Below are 21430 nucleotides of genomic sequence, written 5' to 3'. Positions count from 1 at the left end.
TATATCAAGACTCGATTGTCAGAAATTGGGACTGTTATTCATAAATTATACATATTTATGCTTTTCATAGGTAGTGGAAGATATAAATCACCAAATTTATGCTCTGAATTAGAAAGGTTGTTGGACTAATGACTATTGTGAAGACTCCAATGTCCATGAAAAACAGACATTATTAATGAGTTTACATGGCATTCTGATAATAAAAATAATACTTTGACTCGGGAATTAAAGAAATTTTCCCACATTCTACAAAAAAGAAAATAGTTGTTGGATGTGAAAATATTTATCTCCTTTTAGTAAATAGGACTATGGAACAATATAATTTATACATGTATTATAGTAATTTCTTGGAATACTGTACACAACCTGCATCTACATTGTGTGATGTATATAAGTATATTGCTGTAGGGATGAATTAAGTCTATTATTTGCTTTTTAGTACACCAGTTGAATTTCATGTACAGTACAGTATACCAAAGAGTGTTGGTGTTGTAAAGGAATATTAATGAATTACTCTCTACATAGGTTTCAATAGTTAATTTTTCTTAACATTTAATACAGTTATTTACACTAATTTGTTAATAAAACCACATGGTAGTAAACCATAATATTTCTGTAATGCAGAATGAACTTAATGTAATGGAAAATGGCTTAGATGAACAGAATCAACTGCTGCTATTACTGCATTAGATGATGGAAACATTGAACTGGCTAATGAGCTTTGCAAAAGACCATAATGTGAAATTGCAACAATTTTTCAAATTAAACTCAGCATGATAAAAACGTACCAGGTCAAAGTCAAAATTCTTAGTGTTTCTGGAGGTGTTAAAATAACAGATTCCCCAGAAAAACAAATTAATAAAGAAGTCAAACAGATGGAAGAAATGTGCAACCTAAATCTGATGTAAATCATTGCATATTCGAGTAGATTCTCTTCTTTCAGCGCTCGTTAATAACTGTTTGTGCTTTGATATTCAAAAATGATGAATAATACAACGCAGTGACAATTTTTGCACAAAATCTTTCCCAAATGTACCGCCCGGTGATAGGGTGTACGGCAATTTGCTCATTTGCATCTATGAATATGAATAAGTCGTCCGCCGGCGCCATATTTGTTGCATATTCTGCGGTTTCTGCCAGGCGCTTCATTTGTCGCGTCCTCCCCAAGCACCCCTGCGCGCTCGCACATTTTAGCCACAGATCTCTATATTACGCTGAATGCAGCCTTTATGTTTTCCAATAAAGCGCCTGGGTACGAGGCTGGGCAAGGGAACTATTTAATGAGTAAACGACGATACAGCAGCTATATTACTCGGTTATGTACACACTGTTCTTCAACAAAAATTTCTTATTTTCATTCTGATCTCCGAAGTGTAACATTCAGGAATAAACAAAGGTATTACTGTGTTCAAATTGTATGTAAATATCAAGGTATTTGTCGGTGTGGGTGCCTTTATTGGGCATCAGGGGCCGGTTGTTCGAAAGGCGTTTAGCTAAACTGCTAAACGGTCGATAAGCAAAAGTTTAAAAATACTCTCATACATTTTGTGAATGACTGAAACGACATTTTATGCATTAAATATATACTTCCATTGAAAATTTAACTATTTAAATCGAAATATTTCAGCTCAGTCGTTCAATAAATAGATAATTTTGTTTTCTATTTTGAACTTATCCACCGTTTAAGCTAAACGCCTTTACAACGTAATTACAAATTTACAACGCCTTTACAACGTCATTGTGCGACGTAGGAAAATATCTGTGGTGCTATTGTAGTGTTTATATTTCAACTTTGAGCTGTTTCATCTGCCTTTAATTGTTCATTCAGGAATAAGACAAGTTTTTTCACAAAAAGCTGTTTATACCTCTCCCGTGAGGAATTAATCATACTTTTAAGAACAATTTATTGGTTCTGTTTGTTTCCGTTACTTCGAATGCTTTGAGCACTTTTATTGCTTACACATTTAAATATTTCTGCTAGCATTTAATATTTACTTACGAGGATAATATAAATGGTAAGAAGGTTTACAAATCTAAAGGTTGTATAAAAAGGTGCCCCCTATGAAACAAGCTTTTGTTATAATTTCAATGCGCTATTATTATGCTAAACCTATTGTGCGTAAAATTTTAAGGGAGACGCTTAATTCGAATGCCTCAACCTAATCACAATGTGTCATTTACACCAGTGCGCTGATCATGCATTCAAACTCCATCAACAGCTTCATTTCAATTGCAATAGGGGTACTTTTTTACAGCTTCTACCAGGTGTATAAAAAGAAAGGCACCCACTATAAATATTCATGACTCAATCTGTTTTCTTCCACTCTTTATGGTGTATAAAATAACTGCAACCACTTAAGGCCATGTTACATTGTGCAATTTTTCTTGCAACTTGTAATGCAATCCTACTTTTAAGAGACTAGCATCAAGTATTCACAATGTAAGTGTAAGAAATGAACATGGAGTGTAATAAACATGAAAGTTTTGTAGTTGCCAAATCTCTCAAAAGTAGAATTACATTGCAAGTTGCAAGAAGAATTGTTAGTATTCATATATGTTCGCTTCTATTTAAAAACAAGAGATTGCAGGCCCCTGGGAATTATTATTTATTAAGGCTGCATTTTTATATTCACCCTGTATTTCTGCAGTTTAGTTGACTGGAAACTAGGTTTACAAAGTGTAAATTTATCTAGTGTAAAGTTTCTAAATGTAAGATTTTTTATGCAGAGAAGTTTGATTAAAGTGTAATATAGTAGCACTAAAGTCAGGTGAAATTAAGCAAGATCAATAAGTGTGTTATTTGCATACCTAGATTGCTTGTTTGGATTTTTGGTGACTATCTTAAGCATTGAGGATAAAAGACATCTGTGGTTTCATTTCAATAAAGTTCATATCAATAGTAATTAAAGTATGAGGTGCATTTTTAATACCAAAAGTTAAGGCTGTGTAAAATACTTTCTGAGGCTAAAATGTGATGATTCCGGATGTAAGGGCCAAAATCCCGTTGTACGTTGACTTCAGCGATTACAGGGGCACAAAGAGACGCGTATTTAGTTCAAATCCGTTTAGACAATCAAAGACACTGACACGATGTTGTAGTTGATAAACACGGTTCAAAAAGTTTGTGACCTTTGTACACTTCGTTACACCTTTACGTTCACATGCAATATTCGTTATTGTAAGCTATGGCCAGCTATGTATCGCTGGGCTCTTTTATAGCCAACCACCCACGTTATCTCATTAGTATGTTAATAACTATAATACTCTAGCGTCTGCCATAACATTCCCGACCCCTTAAACAATGATAAGAACATTGTTTAACTATACATCAGTTTACACAACAACTAATTAAACTGTACTATCTGTTCCATATGTTCGTTTAGATAGTCAGATCAAGTTTCTGCTTTTCTTTTTCGTAATAAAAGTACTAGCTTGTTAATAGGACGGTGCAGTTCTGTAGTGGACGTCTTTAATTTTGCACTTCTCACGTATCCTTTCGCATCTGGGTAAACTTCTGTTACGCGACCCATTGACCATACATTTCTTGGCGAATTGTCGTCTTTAATTAACATTATGTCGCCTACCGCAACGTTTCTTTTCGTTTTGGTCCACTTTTGTCGGTTTTGAAGGGATAGCAAATACTCCATTTTCCATCTTGACCAAAACAAATTAGCTAGGTATTGTACTCTACGCCATCGTCGACGAACGTACAAATCCTCACGGTCAAACACACCAGGTGGTGGTAATACTACGGATGTCTTCATGGTTAGTATGTTGCTTGGTTATATTGGATTTAGATCGTTGGGATCACTAGATGGAAAGGTTAGTGGTCGCGAGTTGACAATTGCTTCGACTTCACATAATACGGTATGGAAAGACTCGTCATCCAGTTGTTCACCGTTTTCATAAAGGATGCCCGCCAATATTTTGCGAACGCTTCGTATCTGTCTCTCCCATACTCCGCCCATATGACTAGACGCTGGTGGGTTGAAAATCCACTCAATGTCAATTCGATTTAACTTGTTTTGAATAAGAACATGATCTATTTGCTTTAGAGCACTGTCCAGTTCCGACTTTGCTCCAATAAAGTTTGTACCGTTGTCGCATCGAATTTGTCGTATAGGTCCTCTGCGAGCAATAAAACGTCGTAATGCATGTATAAAGGAATCTGTGCTCAACGAATTAGCTACTTCGATGTGTATGGCTCTGCTTGAAAGATGTAAATAGGGCTCCATATCTCTTTAATACCTTTCTCCGCTCCTTAATTTGAAACGGGCCAAAAAAATCCACACCGACATACGTAAAGGGTGGAGCTGGGTTGACGCGTTCCTTAGGAAGATCTGCCATTATCTGATCGGTCGGTGGAGCTCGAATGCGTCGGCAAGTGACACATTTGAAGAGACATTCGCGAACAGCAGCATTGGCACTTATTATCCAGTATTTCTCTCTTAGGGCTGCAAGGACATGACCGCGACCAGCATGACCTAACAATCGATGAACATGCCGAATGATAAGCGTTGTGATATGATTCTTACGTGGTAGGATTATAGGATTCTTTGTAGCTTCTGCCAACTCGGCTTTTGCCAAACGACCCCCAACATGAAGAATACCTTCGGAGAAAAATGGATTTAGCTTGTAGATGGAACTTGATTTTTTAATCTCCGTTTTTTTTTGTTTATCTTGCTTTCGCGCATCTTTTTCTCCAGAACCCATGATAACGTTAATAGCTCGAATTTCGTTTTCAAAGGCTCGTGCCTGCGTACACCTTACGATACAGCGTTCAGCTTCTTCCAGTTCTTCAAGTGAAATCAACGGTAGCAACGGTGGTGGATTCTTCCCTTGCGTTGTTTGTTTCTTTACGCTTGGAGTAATATTATTATCGACTAAGCCTCTTCTTTGTGTAATTCGTTGCATCAGTAATTTACGTATTCGAAGTATTATTGCCACTGCTTTCTTCAGCCGATGCCAATCTGAAAAGGCTTCAAACAGTTTATTGACTGTTGCCATGGAAAGGTTGATGGATATCCTTGAGCATTTAACTACCTTAATTTCTGGATCGTTTTTATCCGTGACCCCCGGCATATCTGGTTGTTGTGGCCACGTACTCTCTTCTTGCCACAGGAAGTCTGGACCCCGGATCCACTTCCGTTGATTTACCAAAGTTTGGCTATCCATTCCTCTTGATGCGTAATCTGCTGGATTCTCCCGTGACTCTACATATTGCCATTGCTTTAAATCGGTCAAGTCTCTGATAATTTGTACGCGGTTCCCAACGAATACGTGAAATCTGGTATGCTCATTCCGTATGTAGCAGAGGACTGTTGTCGAATCGGTATAATACGTTATGGTATCAGGTTGCATCTCTAATTCTTCTTTTAGTAACAGTCCCAAACGGGCAGACAAAGTTGCAGCAACAAGCTCTATGCGTGGAATCGTAATGACTTTCACTGGAGAAAGGCGTGACTTTCCCATTAAAAAAGCACAGTGGATTTGACCTTTGTCATCTTGGAGACGGAGGTACGCTACTGAGCCATATCCATAGAAGCTTCCATCTGAGAATATATGGATTTGCCGTGAAACTATTTCTCCAAACCAAGATGGTATCAAACTTCGGCTTTCTCTAAATTGCTCAAGGTCTTGAAGCTCGGTTTTCCATTTAGACCATCTGGCTTGATATTGTTGTGGAATCTCATCGTCCCAACCCAACGATTCTTCTTTGCATAGATCTTGGAGAATCTTTTTCGCCATTAACACAAACGGCGAGACAAAACCCAGAGGATCATACACTGATGAAACAGTGGAAAGGATACCTCTTCTTGTTGCTGGTTTAGAACTCAGGGTTATACAAAATTCAAAGGTATCAGATTCAATACACCAATAAACACCAAGAGCCCGTTCGATAGGTAAGGTTCCATGGTCCAAATCCAAGTTTTTTAGTCCTTTGGAACGTTCCTCTTCAGGGATTGATTGCAATACAGCACGTGAGTTGCTAGTGAACTTGGTTAGGTGAAAACCCCCTTTATCACACGATATGTATCTCGTCGTGTATTCTCACTGACCTTATTGTCACTGATATAAACGACGAGAACCCCATCGAGATAAACAAGATGTTCACAAGAGAATTTATTCCTGTGGAACACAACCAAATTCCAACCCCAGAGATTGTTGCTGACTGGATGCATCTTGAACAAGTTGTTCACGAAATGCCATGCTACATACCTGGTCTAGAGATTGGCCTTCTCATTGGTAGCAACTGTATTTCAGCCCACGAGCCTTTGAGAGTAATACCAAGCACAAGAGAAGGTCCCTTCGCTGTTCTACTACGACATGGATGGACGATTAGTGGTCCACTACGCCCTGAACCACAACGAAAGACCGAAAAGATTACGGTAAATCGAATAACAGTTCGTGAAATACAACACGTTAAAGAAATCGTCACACCCAAATTATTATTAAATGCACTTGCAATCGACTTCAACGACCAGAACATAGTTTCCACCGATCATATGGAGAAGAGCTACTCCCAATAAGATAAATTGTTCCTGAAGGAAAGTGGAGGAAGGCGTTCGATACATTGATGGTCATTATGAAGTTCCGTTACCATTTAAGAATGAAGATGTCATGATGCTAAATAACAAGACGCAAGCTGTTAAACGCGCTGAGTTACAGAAAAGAAAGATGCTGAAAGATGAAAAAAAAAAAAAAGAAATATCGAAAGGACTACATTAACTTCGTTCAAAATGTCATCGCTCAAGGAGATGCGGAAAAGGTTCCGAGAGAAACTTCGTCATCAAAACTCGGTCAAGTATGGTATATCTCTCATCACGGCATCTATAATCCAAAAAAGCCAGAAAAGATCCGTGTTGTGTTTGACTGTAGTGCTCGATTTATGGGACGTCCCTCGATCAGCTTTTACCTGGTCCAAATCTTACCAGCAGTCTAGTCGGTGTATTGACAAGATCTCGAGAAGGTTCCATTGGCTTTATGGCTGATATTGAGACCATGTTCCCCCAAGTGCGTGTTTCCAGACTCCAAAGAAACTTCCTTCGCTTCTTATGGTGGCCCAATGGCGATCTCAACGCTTAAATGGAAAAATATCGTATGGCGGTGCACCTGTTTGGCGCTGTTTCATCACCGAGCTGTTCCAACTTTGCTCTGAAGAAAACCGCCACAGATAATGAGAAAGAATTAAGTTCATTCGTCGCAGAAACTATTAAAAGAAACTTCTATGTAGATGGTTGTTTAAAGGCGGCTAATAATTCCATCCTGGCTATCAAACTGGTTGATGGCGTGCGTAAATCGTGTGATAAAGGGGGTTTTCACCTAACCAAGTTCACTAGCAACTCACGTGCTGTATTGCAATCAATCCCTGAAGAGTAACGTTCTAAAGGACTAAAAAACTTGGACTTGAACCATGGAACCTTACCTATCGAACGCGCTCTTGGTGTCTATTGGTGTATTGAATCTGATACCTTTGAATTTTGTATAACCCTAAGTTCTAAACCAGCAACAAGAAGAGGTATCCTTTCTACTGTTTCTTCAGTGTACGATCCTCTTGGTTTTGTCTCGCCGTTTGTGTTACTGGCGAAGAAGATTCTCCAAGATCTATGCAAAGAAGAATCGTTGGGTTGGGACGATGAGATTCCACAACAATATCAAGCCAGATGGTCTAAATGGAAAACCGAGCTTCAAGACCTTGAGCAATTTAGAGAAAGCCGAAGTTTGATACCATCTTGGTTTGGAGAAATAGTTTCACGGCAAATCCATATATTCTCAGATGCAAGCTTCTATGGATATGGCTCAGTAGCGTACCTCCGTCTCCAAGATGACAAAGGTCAAATCCACTGTGCTTTTTTAATGGGAAAGTCACGCCTTTCTCCAGTGAAAGTCGTTACGATTCCACGCAAAGAGCTTGTTGCTGCAACTTTGTCTGCCCGTTTGGGACGGTTATTACACGAAGAATTAGAAATGAAACCTGATACCATAACGTATTATACCGATTCGACAACAGTCCTCTGCTACATACGGAATGAGCATACCAGATTTCACGTATTCGTTGGGAACCGCGTACAAATTATCAGAGACTTGACCGATTTAAAGCAATGGCAATATGTAGAGTCACGGGAGAATCCAGCAGATTACGCATCAAGAGGAATGGATAGCCAAACTTTGGTAAATCAACGGAAGTGGATCCGGGGTCCAGACTTCCTGTGGCAAGAAGAGAGTACGTGGCCACAACAACCAGATATGCCGGGGGTCACGGATAAAAACGATCCAGAAATTAAGGTAGTTAAATGCTCAAGGATATCCATCAACCTTTCCATGGCAACAGTCAATAAACTGTTTGAAGCCTTTTCAGATTGGCATCGGCTGAAGAAAGCAGTGGCAATAATACTTCGAATACGTAAATTACTGATGCAACGAATTACACAAAGAAGAGGCTTAGTCGATAATAATAATACTACTCCAAGCGTAAAGAAACAAACAACGCAAGGGAAGAATCCACCACCGTTGCTACCGTTGATTTCACTTGAAGAACTGGAAGAAGCTGAACGCTGTATCGTAAGGTGTACGCAGGCACGAGCCTTTGAAAACGAAATTCGAGCTATTAACGTTATCATGGGTTCTGGAGAAAAAGATGCGCGAAAGCAAGATAAACAAAAAAAAACGGAGATTAAAAAATCAAGTTCCATCTACAAGCTAAATCCATTTTTCTCCGAAGGTATTCTTCATGTTAGGGGTCGTTTGGCAAAAGCCGAGTTGGCAGAAGCTACAAAGAATCCTATAATCCTACCACGTAAGAATCATATCACAACGCTTATCATTCGGCATGTTCATCGATTGTTAGGTCATGCTGGTCGCGGTCATGTCCTTGCAGCCCTAAGAGAGAAATACTGGATAATAAGTGCCAATGCTGCTGTTCGCGAATGTCTCTTCAAATGTGTCACTTGCCGACGCATTCGAGCTCCACCGACCGATCAGATAATGGCAGATCTTCCTAAGGAACGCGTCAACCCAGCTCCACCCTTTACGTATGTCGGTGTGGATTTTTTTGGCCCGTTTCAAATTAAGGAGCGGAGAAAGGTATTAAAGAGATATGGAGCCCTATTTACATGTCTTTCAAGCAGAGCCATACACATCGAAGTAGCTAATTCGTTGAGCACAGATTCCTTTATACATGCATTACGACGTTTTATTGCTCGCAGAGGACCTATACGACAAATTCGATGCGACAACGGTACAAACTTTATTGGAGCAAAGTCGGAACTGGACAGTGCTCTAAAGCAAATAGATCATGTTCTTATTCAAAACAAGTTAAATCGAATTGACATTGAGTGGATTTTCAACCCACCAGCGTCTAGTCATATGGGCGGAGTATGGGAGAGACAGATACGAAGCGTTCGCAAAATATTGGCGGGCATCCTTTATGAAAACGGTGAACAACTGGATGACGAGTCTTTCCATACCGTATTATGTGAAGTCGAAGCAATTGTCAACTCGCGACCACTAACCTTTCCATCTAGTGATCCCAACGATCTAAATCCAATATCACCAAGCAACATACTAACCATGAAGACATCCGTAGTATTACCACCACCTGGTGTGTTTGACCGTGAGGATTTGTACGTTCGTCGACGATGGCGTAGAGTACAATACCTAGCTAATTTGTTTTGGTCAAGATGGAAAATGGAGTATTTGCTATCCCTTCAAAACCGACAAAAGTGGACCAAAACGAAAAGAAACGTTGCGGTAGGCGACATAATGTTAATTAAAGACGACAATTCGCCAAGAAATGTATGGTCAATGGGTCGCGTAACAGAAGTTTACCCAGATGCGAAAGGATACGTGAGAAGTGCAAAATTAAAGACGTCCACTACAGAACTGCACCGTCCTATTAACAAGCTAGTACTTTTATTAGAAAACGAAGAAAAGCAGAAACTTGATCTGACTATCTAAACGAACATATGGAACAGATAGTACAGTTTAATTAGTTGTTGTGTAAACTGATGTATAGTTAAACAATGTTCTTATCATTGTTTAAGAGGTCGGGAATGTTATGGCAGACGCTAGAGTATTATAGTTATTAACATACTAATGAGATAACGTGGGTGGTTGGCTATAAAAGAGCCCAGCGATACATAGCTGGCCATAGCTTACAATAACGAATATTGCATGTGAACGTAAAGGTGTAACGAAGTGTACAAAGGTCACAAACTTTTTGAACCGTGTTTATCAACTACAACATCGTGTCAGTGTCTTTGATTGTCTAAACGGATTTGAACTAAATACGCGTCTCTTTGTGCCCCTGTAATCGCTGAAGTCAACGTACAACGGGATTTTGGCCCTTACATTTCATGAACAATTTATCTTGTTGGGAGTAACTCTTCTCCATATGATCGGTGGAAACTATGTTCTGGTCGTTGAAGTCGATTGCAAGTGCATTTAATAATAATTTGGGTGTGACGATTTCTTTAACGTGTTGTATTTCACGAACTGTTATTCGATTTACCGTAATCTTTTCGGTCTTTCGTTGTGGTTCAGGGCGTAGTGGACCACTAATCGTCCATCCATGTCGTAGTAGAACAGCGAAGGGACCTTCTCTTGTGCTTGGTATTACTCTCAAAGGCTCGTGGGCTGAAATACAGTTGCTACCAATGAGAAGGCCAATCTCTAGACCAGGTATGTAGCATGGCATTTCGTGAACAACTTGTTCAAGATGCATCCAGTCAGCAACAATCTCTGGGGTTGGAATTTGGTTGTGTTCCACAGGAATAAATTCTCTTGTGAACATCTTGTTTATCTCGATGGGGTTCTCGTCGTTTATATCAGTGACAATAAGGTCAGTGAGAATACAACTATTTACTATGCTCTGTCCGTGCATTGTACCAAGCTGTAACGTTGTCTTGACACCTATTGCATCTAACTGATTCTGGAGGTTCTCTGTAATGAAGGACCCACCACTGCCGTTATCGTAAAATGCATAAGTGGTCACTGTCTTTTCACTACCTTTTTTTTTCACCTTTACCGGAAGAATCGCATGATAAATAACAGGTTCATTTAGGGAGATCTCTTTGTCGTCCTTTTTGTTGGTTACAGGAACACCGACAAAGCCAGTATTTAACTTTTCCTTGTCATGTATATCGCCTTCAGAGTTCTTGATTGGTAACTTAAATCCAGGAATGTGCAATGCGGTAGGGTGAAGTTTACCACAAGTTTTGCACCTTTTCTTTTGAAGGCACCCCTTGGCCATGTGATTATGCCCATAACACGAGAAACACATTCGTCTTTCTTTAAGGAATAACCTTTTGTCTTCAATTGACCTTTTCGTAAAGTTATCGCACTCATCTAGCTGATGCTCTTGTTTACAACAAGGGCATCGATTCATCTTTGAGACTTCGCTTTCTATTTTTTCTTCTGGTTTTAAGGAAGTAGACTGTTCCACATTGGTTGCAAAGCTTGAACTTTGGTCACCTAATTTTCTTTTGTCTTTGATCTCCGTACGTTTTCCACTTAAAGCATCTTTGCTATATATGGGATCGTTAGCAGATTCCGCACACATATCCACAAAGGCAACCAATTCTTCAAATTGTGCGATCTTCCTTTGCGTTTTCTTCAATCTTGTAACTTGATCTCGCCATTTAGATTGAAGGTTAGCTGGTAACTTTTTAACAATTGTTTGCATGTTCGTTGGATGATTTAGCACAGTCATGTAAGACATAGCAGTCGTGGCATTTTTAATTTTCTTTAGAAACAGTGAAAAACGTTTAAGTCCAACTTCGTCGTCATATTTGATTGTAGACCAACCAAGGACCTTATTCACGTATGCTGTTGAGATCTTGTAGGAATCACCATATTCTTGTGCAAGTAAATTTCTTGCTTCTAGATACCCTTGCTCCGGTTCCATATATAAACATCCTCCGATTAGTTCTTTAGGCTCGCCTATAAGGTGCTGATTCAGATAATATAAACAGTCCGCGTGATTAGTGGCTTTTGATTCTATACGTGCGTCAAAGGCCTTTATGAATGAACTGAATTCCGCTGGGTCACCTTTGAACTTTGGCACCTCTGGTTTTGGTAGACTCATAGCAGCAGCAAGTTGCATATTTGCGAGCATTATACGTTCAGTTTGCTGTTGTTGCGCCATTACTATTTGTTGTAAAGACCTTTCATGTGATACTGTAGTTGGATAGACTGGTGTTGAATTTCTCTCGTTGTGGGATTGGAATCTTGAATTATTGGTATTTGTGGAGGTAATACGATTTTGGAACTCTGGCACCATAGGGTCTAGTCGAGGGTCATACTTTGGTTTACGGGGTGATTTTGGTGGACTTCTGAAATCAGATAATGTAGAAACTGATAACTCTGGTGTTGGTAATGTTCTTCTCGGTGGTTCCACAACTGGCGTAGTTGGTGGCTTCATTGGCGTTGTTAAGGGTCTCGGCTTCTCTTCTTCTTGGGCTTGAGGGATTTCGTCTTTTTCCTTTACTTTAGTTGATTCCTCATCTACGACTTGAACCATTTCTTTATAAACTCTTTCTCTCGCTCGTGCCTTTGCAATTTCTGTTTCTAACTGTAAATCCTCTTCAGCCGCCTTAAGAGCTTGTTTACGTTTAAGCATCGTCTTTTCCGCCAATAATTCAGCCAATTTTACTCTTTCCTTTGTACGAGATGAAGCTGATGAACTTGTAAACGATTTAGACTCTCGAGAGCTCTTAGATGTTCCGGCTGACTTGTTAGACTTAGAGCTTTTCCATTCTTCGTCCTTAGCTAACTGATCAGACAGTCGATCTTCAGCGCGCGAAATCCATTCTTTTACCTGCTGACGGAAATCCAAAGTAGACTTCTCTCTTGATTCATATCGTTGTATTTCAAGTTCTAAATTCACTTCTGATGATAACGTATCTACGTATTCATAATGTACTTGCTGGTATGCCATGAATAAGTTATTGAAATGATCCAGTGCAGACTTAACTAAGTGTAAATCGTTATCGTCTGTCATTAATCGAGTTAGTTCTGTTCTTTTCAGTGTCACGGCTGCTAAGCTTGATGTTTGTTTGCCTTTCAACTGCTGAGATCTATATTCTCGTCCTTTTTCCGTATACCTTTTAGTACGAGATTCTCTTGTATTAGTCTCACTAGCAGTATCTCCTTGAACTTCGCCATAAGCATCGCCATTAACATCGGTTGACTGATTATAGTCGGCACTAAACTTCTTCATAATTGCATGTGAACGTAAAGGTGTAACGAAGTGTACAAAGGTCACAAACTTTTTGAACAAATGTAAGGGCCAAAATCCCGTTGTACGTTGACTTCAGCGATTACAGGGGCACAAAGAGACGCGTATTTAGTTCAAATCCGTTTAGACAATCAAAGACACTGACACGATGTTGTAGTTGATAAACACGGTTCAAAAAGTTTGTGACCTTTGTACACTTCGTTACACCTTTACGTTCACATGCAATATTCGTTATTGTAAGCTATGGCCAGCTATGTATCGCTGGGCTCTTTTATAGCCAACCACCCACGTTATCTCATTAGTATGTTAATAACTATAATACTCTAGCGTCTGCCATAACACCGGAAGTTGCAGAAGCCAACTTTTAAGGATTTCCATCACCCCCATGGTTACCAAAGTGTTGCTGCAGGGTAACAGTAAGTGCACATGCACAACTGCAGTTATAGTTAGATTTAAGAGGAAGTAATTTTTTGAAAGTATACTGCTTACACCCTTTGTTCACCATACAGCTTTAGTTGAAACCATGTTTTATTCACAGATATCTTGCACAATTTTTGACTCCCAACATGGATTCCAAGCATGCATGCATGATCTCCCCCATGTAGTGAATAATGTGATATTTTCATTTTTTCATGATTTTTTCTGATTTTTTCCTTAAGAATCTGGATTCATTTTCTCTGTGTTAACAATGTTCCAAATTGAATGATGTCTTTGCTCTGCTATTGAATGAGAAGGTAAGGGATTGTGGTTTATTACACATTTTGTATCTCCAGTTTCTGTTCATTTATTTAAAAACTATATCAGCAGATGTGCATATATAAATATCTTTATCATATTAAATTCTCATTTTATGAAGTGAAAAAGTGAACACTGTCAGATTATTTGGTTTATTTCGAATAATAATGGAGTATATTTAAGAATTGTGTCTTTTGTTCTCGCTAAGCAAACAATATCTATCAACAATGGCCGACTATAAAAGTTAAAACAACGTGTCCGATGATCTCTATATATTACTGTAATGTTCTCTATAATTTATGCTAATAATATAAACTTGAATACTAATGTTGAGTATAACTGTTAACTGTTAATGTTAACGTTGATGAGTGTAACTGTTAATGTTAACAAACACTAGTGTAAAATCCTAAATACAGGAGATCACTAACCACTAACGGCTGAAATTTTGTATTGGGGAAAGTGCTGATCGAGATTTGGAGGAAGTTTTAGAAAAGTTGATGATCAAAATATAAATTTTGAGGTTTTGTAACATGTGTCATAAAAGTTGCGTAAAAGTAAAATAGTTGTTATTGGCAAGTAGAATGTTATGTTAAATTTGTTTGTTATGTGAAATAGTTGTTATTGCCAAGTAGAATTTTATGTTAAATTTGTTTGTGAAGTAAAAGATTGTTTTTGCCAACATTATGTTGGAACGGACGATGGACCTAACAAGATAACGCAGAAATGCTCCCTTGTGGGCAAAAGAGAACGGAACTGCAAATTGTATGTGCCAAAAGGGAGTCACCAGTTTTTATAAATAGAGAGCTAAATTGTATGAGCGAGAGATTGTGAGCAGATTATGAGGGGATTGTGAGTAGATTGTCAATAGATTGTGAACTGATCGTGAATAGATTGTTGTTAGAACCGAAAATTGAATGTAATGAGATAGAGAATTAAACGTAAATAAACGAAAATACGAAAGATACAGTCCCTTGAATTAAGAACCAGCGTGTGCGAGCTTTCCTGAACTATCGTTCTAGTTACGCCCCTGACTGCATCGTCAAGACCAAGAACTGTTTCTGGTTAAACTGAATGACAATATCTAGCTAATTACATAATTCACACACTGTTGCTCTGTAAATGTATTGCTTTCAGTCCAACTCTTGAAAAAGTCAACAACCAGTTGTCTGTATGTATGGTTCATGTACAGTACATGTATGTAGCAACATCATAAGTGACTATAGATAGGACAATCAATGTCAGCTATCTTTTAATCAATCTAAATTACTCGCTGCGATAATCTTTTAAGGAATACATCATTATAATATAGCAAAGGAGTTTGGGACTGAGTTGTGTGGGGCTATGTTTGAAGTTGATCAAAGTGTTATTATTCATCAGAAAAGCAGAGATGAAAACTTTGGTACAATAGTCAACACATAGTGGATAATCTTTGAATACATAGATCTATAACATGTTCCATTTTGGATATTTTAGATACTTTTATTATTTCTAAAAGTTGGTGAAGATCACATGACATCCCTTAATTCGTTTGCCACGCCCTGATTTTCAGGAACTCACAAAGGTACAACATGATAAACAAACACGGCAGAAATTGGTGTTTATGAAGTTTTAACACGAAAATCTAATCACTGGTTCAGAATTGTGCATTTTTGTATCACTATCATGGAGAATAAGTTAAATTTCGAAATACGCCTTCCGCAATCTTTTGACAGCTCATATCATTCACATCTGACAGCTGTGAAATGGCCATTTTGGGGCTTAAATTATGCACAAGGGACCGTTTGTATGAAAGCCGGATGGCGCTATCCACCGGATAGTGATTTATTCAATCGCTTTAAAATCAGCCATTGGCATTCTCTTTACTTCGATTAAATCTTAGTGTTCCTAAATCGAGGAATTTTATCACTTTTCGACCAATTTTAGAACGGTTTAAAAAATCTCTATCCAGTGGATAGCGCTATCCAGCTTTCATACAACCGGCCCAAGGTTATTAATTCAGACGATTCGTTTTTACCGTGTGTGAAAGCTTCAAATCTTTTGTTTTCAAACTATATTTTGTTGAGCATTTATGCTAACAGAACAAGAACACATTGATTAAACGCTAGGAAGCTGTTTAGCAACATTTGTTTAAGTGTTTAAGCCTCTGGATTGCCTCGCATTCCTTTTCAGCTGAGCCAGGGCGCTGTGAAACACGGGCGGGGAAACGGCTGTATCACCCCTGATCTATGTGCGATGTGCGTACCCTCCGAACATTTTTAGTGCAAAGTTTCTTTCAAAGAAAGTTTGTTGTGATGAGTTGCGAAATTTCAAACGAGGAGGTCAGTCAGTCATAGTGTAAACTTTCCAGGGGTAGGTTGATTTATGCTTATTGTAACTTTTTGTACGTGATCAGTTTCAGATTAAAGTTTGTAAATCAGTTTAACTTGCTTTATTTATTAATGCACTATCCCTTTTGCTAAGTTCACCAGGATATTGAGGAATTTTGACCCTTGTAAATTTTGAAGCATTGCGGTTTGGGTTTTGTTTTAAAGGAATTATCCCAGATTTTCTCCCCGGAACAGCCGATTTTTTCTTGTACGTCGCAACTGCGCATGTGCCGTGAGCTTGAACATTATTCACAATGTGAAAAAGCGAGGTGCGACGAGCATTGCTTCAAAACATTCCGGGCGTTAAAATCAGGCTCGGAGCTACGGGGGGGTGTGGGGATGTTACACCCCCAGAAATTTTATTCTGCATGAGGTTCAGTGGGTAAAATTGCTATTTTGTAGGCAGAAAAATATTTTTGTCACTATAGACCGATCCAATATAAACTTGACAAAGTTTCATCTGGAGTGTAGTCGGTACAAGTCCGTCGATCAGTCGGTTTAGATAACCTTAACCCTTCCCCCCTGTAAAATATCCTGAGGACGGCCTAGATTAAAATCAAGCAATTCTTGGAGAACCTACGCAATTTATCAACTTATGTTATAAAATACGAGCATTCAATTCAACACAAATATAATTTGGAAGCTTTATTCCATAGAGCTAAGAGGTTAGGAAGAAACGACGCTGTGTTGTTTATGTATTGATAGATCCCTAACACCAATATATATGTCGATAGTAAGTCGATACCTGATATTCTGCATGCATACAGTGCATAATTGATACAATGCTGTTGCCAGAGACGTGCCGAGCGGGAAGCGTATTCGAAGTATAAATATTAAAGCCCAACATAGTGCTTTCAGTAAAGCCATAAGAGACAATCAAACCATTTGAGAATAATAAAAATATATTTGGTAGTAACGTTTCGTCTTAACTTAAGACATCTTCAGACTAAATGATAAATTACATGATAATTTGAATATGTAGACTAGTAATATATTTACAAGGTATCAATTTACAAAAGGTGATAACAAGGACAACGTAAGAACAAGCGGTACATGAGAGGACAAGGGACAGAGACGTCACGACACGATGACAATACGAAGTAAGGACTAAAATAAATTGAGAGGGATAGAGTTGCCTTGAACATTAAGAGAAGGCTTAAGTTTGGTGATGAGGAGACTCTCATGTATCATTAGCTCATAAGAGTCAGATGAGGAAGAGAGGATTCTAAATTCGTCAAAGCTAGCCGGGTGTCCGCAAGCCTTTAGGTGCGAATGTATACTGGACATAACAGGGCTTGAGGTCTGTTTACCAGTGATGGGTGATATTCCCAAGTGCTCTGATATTCTGGTGTGTAAATGACGCGTGGTTTGACCCACATACGACGCGGAACAGCATCGACACTTAAATAAATAAACTACACCAGATCTCAGGTACTTAGGGACTTTATCTTTAAACGGAAAGAGTGAAGAGAGCCTTCTAGTAGAACGAAAAACAAATCTAACATCCAAATGCGGAAAAGCGGCGCTACAAAGACGGTTGATTTGGGTGCGAATCTGAATAGAGTGTAACCCAGTAAAAGGGAGACAAAAATAGATGATTTTCTTAGGTGCTGTTAGGATAGGCGGTTTTGGAACGAACGTATTATCGAGAAATTTTCGGACCAGACGGTCGAATAAATGCGAAGGAAACCCGTTGACCTGGAATAACTTTCTAACAATTTCGAGTTGGACGTGGAAGTTTTCATAACTCGAGCAGAGATTGAAAATGCGATGGAGTAAACATGATATTTTTAAGCAGCGTTTATAACTGAGTGGTATAAAGCTATGGAAATTCGTGAAGAGACCAGTAAACGTAGGTTTTTACGATACACCGAAGTTGTAAACTTCCCGTGTTGTAAACTTTGTGGGTGATGTCCTCTATGTTTCTGAACCATACAGCAGCACTGACTTCACATTTGTGTTGTATGGAATCAGTGCAGCATAAGAGGATCAGATATAAGAATATACACTTCGAATTAAATGTCCTAAATATTAGCTCTGAATCTCAGTGCTACAATAGACTTTTAGAACTCGATTAAATCGCAATTTTTACTTCTCCGTCTCTTATAACTCTGTTCTATCAGTCTCTGCCTCTCAACGTGCGTTCTCTCTCCTCTCTCGATTTTTTGATTGGCAGACTCCCAAAAGTTAATTTGAAACTTTATGTCCTATTTCTCTGACATAAACTTCCAGCAACGCCTTTAAACAGAGCGAGCCGTTTTTGAAGAATCGCGATTACTCCATGCGCGTCTGATCTTAATAGATCGCGTCTCAAACTGTACTAATTACACGTATTGGGAGCCACCTTAACAAACGTACTATGGTTTTGTATGTATGTATGTATGTAAAGTCTTTATTAAAAATTTAGCCACAACAAACGTGTGACTTTACATGGATAATTAAGATACAATATGTATAAATATTTACATTATTCTATAAGTTAAAAAATTTCAAGTTTATATCAATCATATTTAAAAATTATTAAAAAGGCATCTATTTACAAAGCATCGTTTAAACCTTTCTGTTTTAACTTGGGGGAGGGTATAATCGTGGTTCTGTGCCCTTAATGTTCTTTGTTTCTCATCAGGCAAGAGGTCATAAAGACTATGTTCAGTATCTTTAATTATTTTTCCAAATAAAGTTTTATCTCTCTCTTCAATTAGTGAAGACATATTATATTCTTTGTCCGTATATCCATATCGATTAGCTCGTTTGAAAAATTGATCTATCCGTTTTAAGTATTTCTTCAGTAATGCTGAGCCCCATACTTCGATTGCGTAGGTAAACAAGGAAAGGATCAAAGTTTCAAATAATTTGGTCAATTGATCACGGGGGTAACCATATAGTTTGCATACTCTTAAGATATGCATTCGTCCACTAGCTTTAGACAATAAACCGTCTACATGGATATCCCAACAACAAGGATCGTCTTGAAAGCTTACACCAAGGAGTGTGAGCCATTTCTTTCGTTCAATCCCATTAATTGGGGGTGGTAACTGATTTAATGATCTCTTACTTATGACCATTTCCCATGTCTTAGATAGATTCAGAGTCATTCTGTTTTCATATGTCCAATCTCTAATATTTTTAACTTCGTTGGAAGCGGTGTCCCCAGAAGTGGTAACCGGTGCGCTGACTGTCATGTCATCTGCGAACTTGACTAACATATTTTTATCTGGATCTTTTGGTTTTATATCGTTAACCATCAAAGAAAACAAGAATGTCCTCTATGTTTCTGAACCATACAGCAGCACTGACTTCACATTTGTGTTGTATGGAATCAGTGCAGCATAAGAGGATCAGATATAAGAATATACACTTCGAATTAAATGTCCTAAATATTAGCTTCCTAATATATACACTTCGAATTAAATGTCCTAAATATTAGCTTCCGTTGTTGGGATATCCTATTTTTCCTTCGAATATATGACCGCATGCTTGTGGAAATGTGCTGTTCCATTTTAACTCACTGAATTTGGTCATCCTTTTCCCTGAGTAGCTGGTATAAGGAACGTAGCATGTTTGTAAATTTTTAAAATAAAGTAAAGTAAGTGCCTTGTTTTCATCAGAACAATCTCCAATCATTTCCTTCTTTGGTTTCAGGGATTTTCAATTTAAAGATCAGTTTAATGGATCCAATAAAAAGCAAAGCTAATTATTCCCGGGTTTGTCAACTGTTGGTAGATAAAGGAGGAGATGCTTTGAGACTTGCTCTACATTTGGTGCATCCACCTTCCTCCTTGGCCTCCGCATTGAATGCCAACAAGATGACCCTGCAGAGAATACGATACAATATAATTAAAACCCCGCAATGGGATTTACTCTTCCCAATATCTGGTGTACCAGATTCAAACAACTTCGATGTCACCTTACTGACTGTCCTACTTCGAAATATTTGTGGATTGTCTCCACCAGCGACTGGGTGGAATGTTATGCCTCCAGCTAGCGATACATCTATATCAGCAAACATTTTGAGAGTCAAAATGTTCAGGAATGAAGTGTATGGTCATATTCCAACTGCAAGTTTGGACGACACAACGTTTGAAAAATTGTGGCAAGAGATTTCGGTACCGTTGGTCAACTTGGGAATTCCTCAAAAGGATATTGATGAGTTGAAAGTGACTCCTCTTAGCCCTGAAGAAGAAAGTTATATTAACAGATTAAAAAAATGGAAACAACAAGACGATGACTTGAAATCAGAATTAAGTGATGTTAGAAGTGAAGTAGTCAAGCTAAAAAAACAGTAGATCAGAATGTTCATAACTCAACTGTTCAATGGAAACTACAAAACGATGATTTGAAATCAGATTTAAGTGATATTAAAAGTGAAGTAGTCAAGCTAAGAAAAACAGTAGATGAGAATGTTCATCACTCAACTGTCGAGAAACTCGCTAAATTTGACTTCGCTGGAAAGATTGACGACCTTTGTAAAAAATTTCATGAAGGCACTAGAAAATGGTTGTTTGATAAACTCTCAAGTTGGTTTGTGAGTAAAGAAACCAGAGTTATGATCCTAACTGCAGGTCCAGGCGTTGGAAAAAGTGTTTTGTCTGGAAAGATCTCTGAATTGTATAGAGAACGTGGCCAACTCGCAGCTCACCATTTCTGCGACTTTCGAAATTCTGATTACAGCAATCCTCACAGAATCGTCCAGTCCCTTGCCAGCCAAATGTGTGAATGTTGATGGATTCCGTGATAAACTAACCGAAATCCTTCGTCGTGAACATTCTCGGACTCGCTGTCAGACGCATTTCGTGTTCTTTTAAACGATCCGCTACACTCTCTTCGCAGAAATGATCCAATGTTGATCATTGTTGATGCCTTGGACGAGAGTAAAACTGATATGAAGAGCGAATTTTTGGAGTTGATATCTGAGAAATTTTGTGAACTGCCTGATTGGATTAAGATATTCATTTCCAGCAGACCGGAGCTACAAGTACGGAAGGTTCTTCAACATTTACAGCCGTTAGAAATCCTTCCTGATGATGAAGATCACAATCAAGATATTGCGCTGTTTATTCATCGTGATTTACCTAATCTTGACGATTATAGT

The 21430-nt window shown here is 38.4% G+C and overlaps 1 long non-coding RNA gene across 1 annotated transcript; it reads left to right on the top strand.

Moving 5' to 3' along the window:
- The first annotated feature begins 1274 nt into the window (after positions 1–1274).
- On the top strand, positions 1275–20607 carry LOC114533266. Its single transcript, XR_003688035.1, has 5 exons — positions 1275–1396; positions 2813–2908; positions 10543–10680; positions 13897–13971; positions 19981–20607. It is a non-coding gene; the product is annotated as an uncharacterized LOC114533266 (long non-coding RNA).
- The last annotated feature ends 823 nt before the right edge of the window (positions 20608–21430 follow it).

The sequence above is a fragment of the Dendronephthya gigantea genome, unplaced genomic scaffold (assembly GCF_004324835.1).
Source record: "Dendronephthya gigantea isolate DGI-Jeju-01 unplaced genomic scaffold, DenGig_1.0 000088F, whole genome shotgun sequence".
NCBI lineage: Eukaryota > Metazoa > Cnidaria > Anthozoa > Malacalcyonacea > Nephtheidae > Dendronephthya > Dendronephthya gigantea.
Note: the sequence above shows the minus strand (reverse complement) of the source record. Positions and strands in the feature narration are given on the sequence as shown.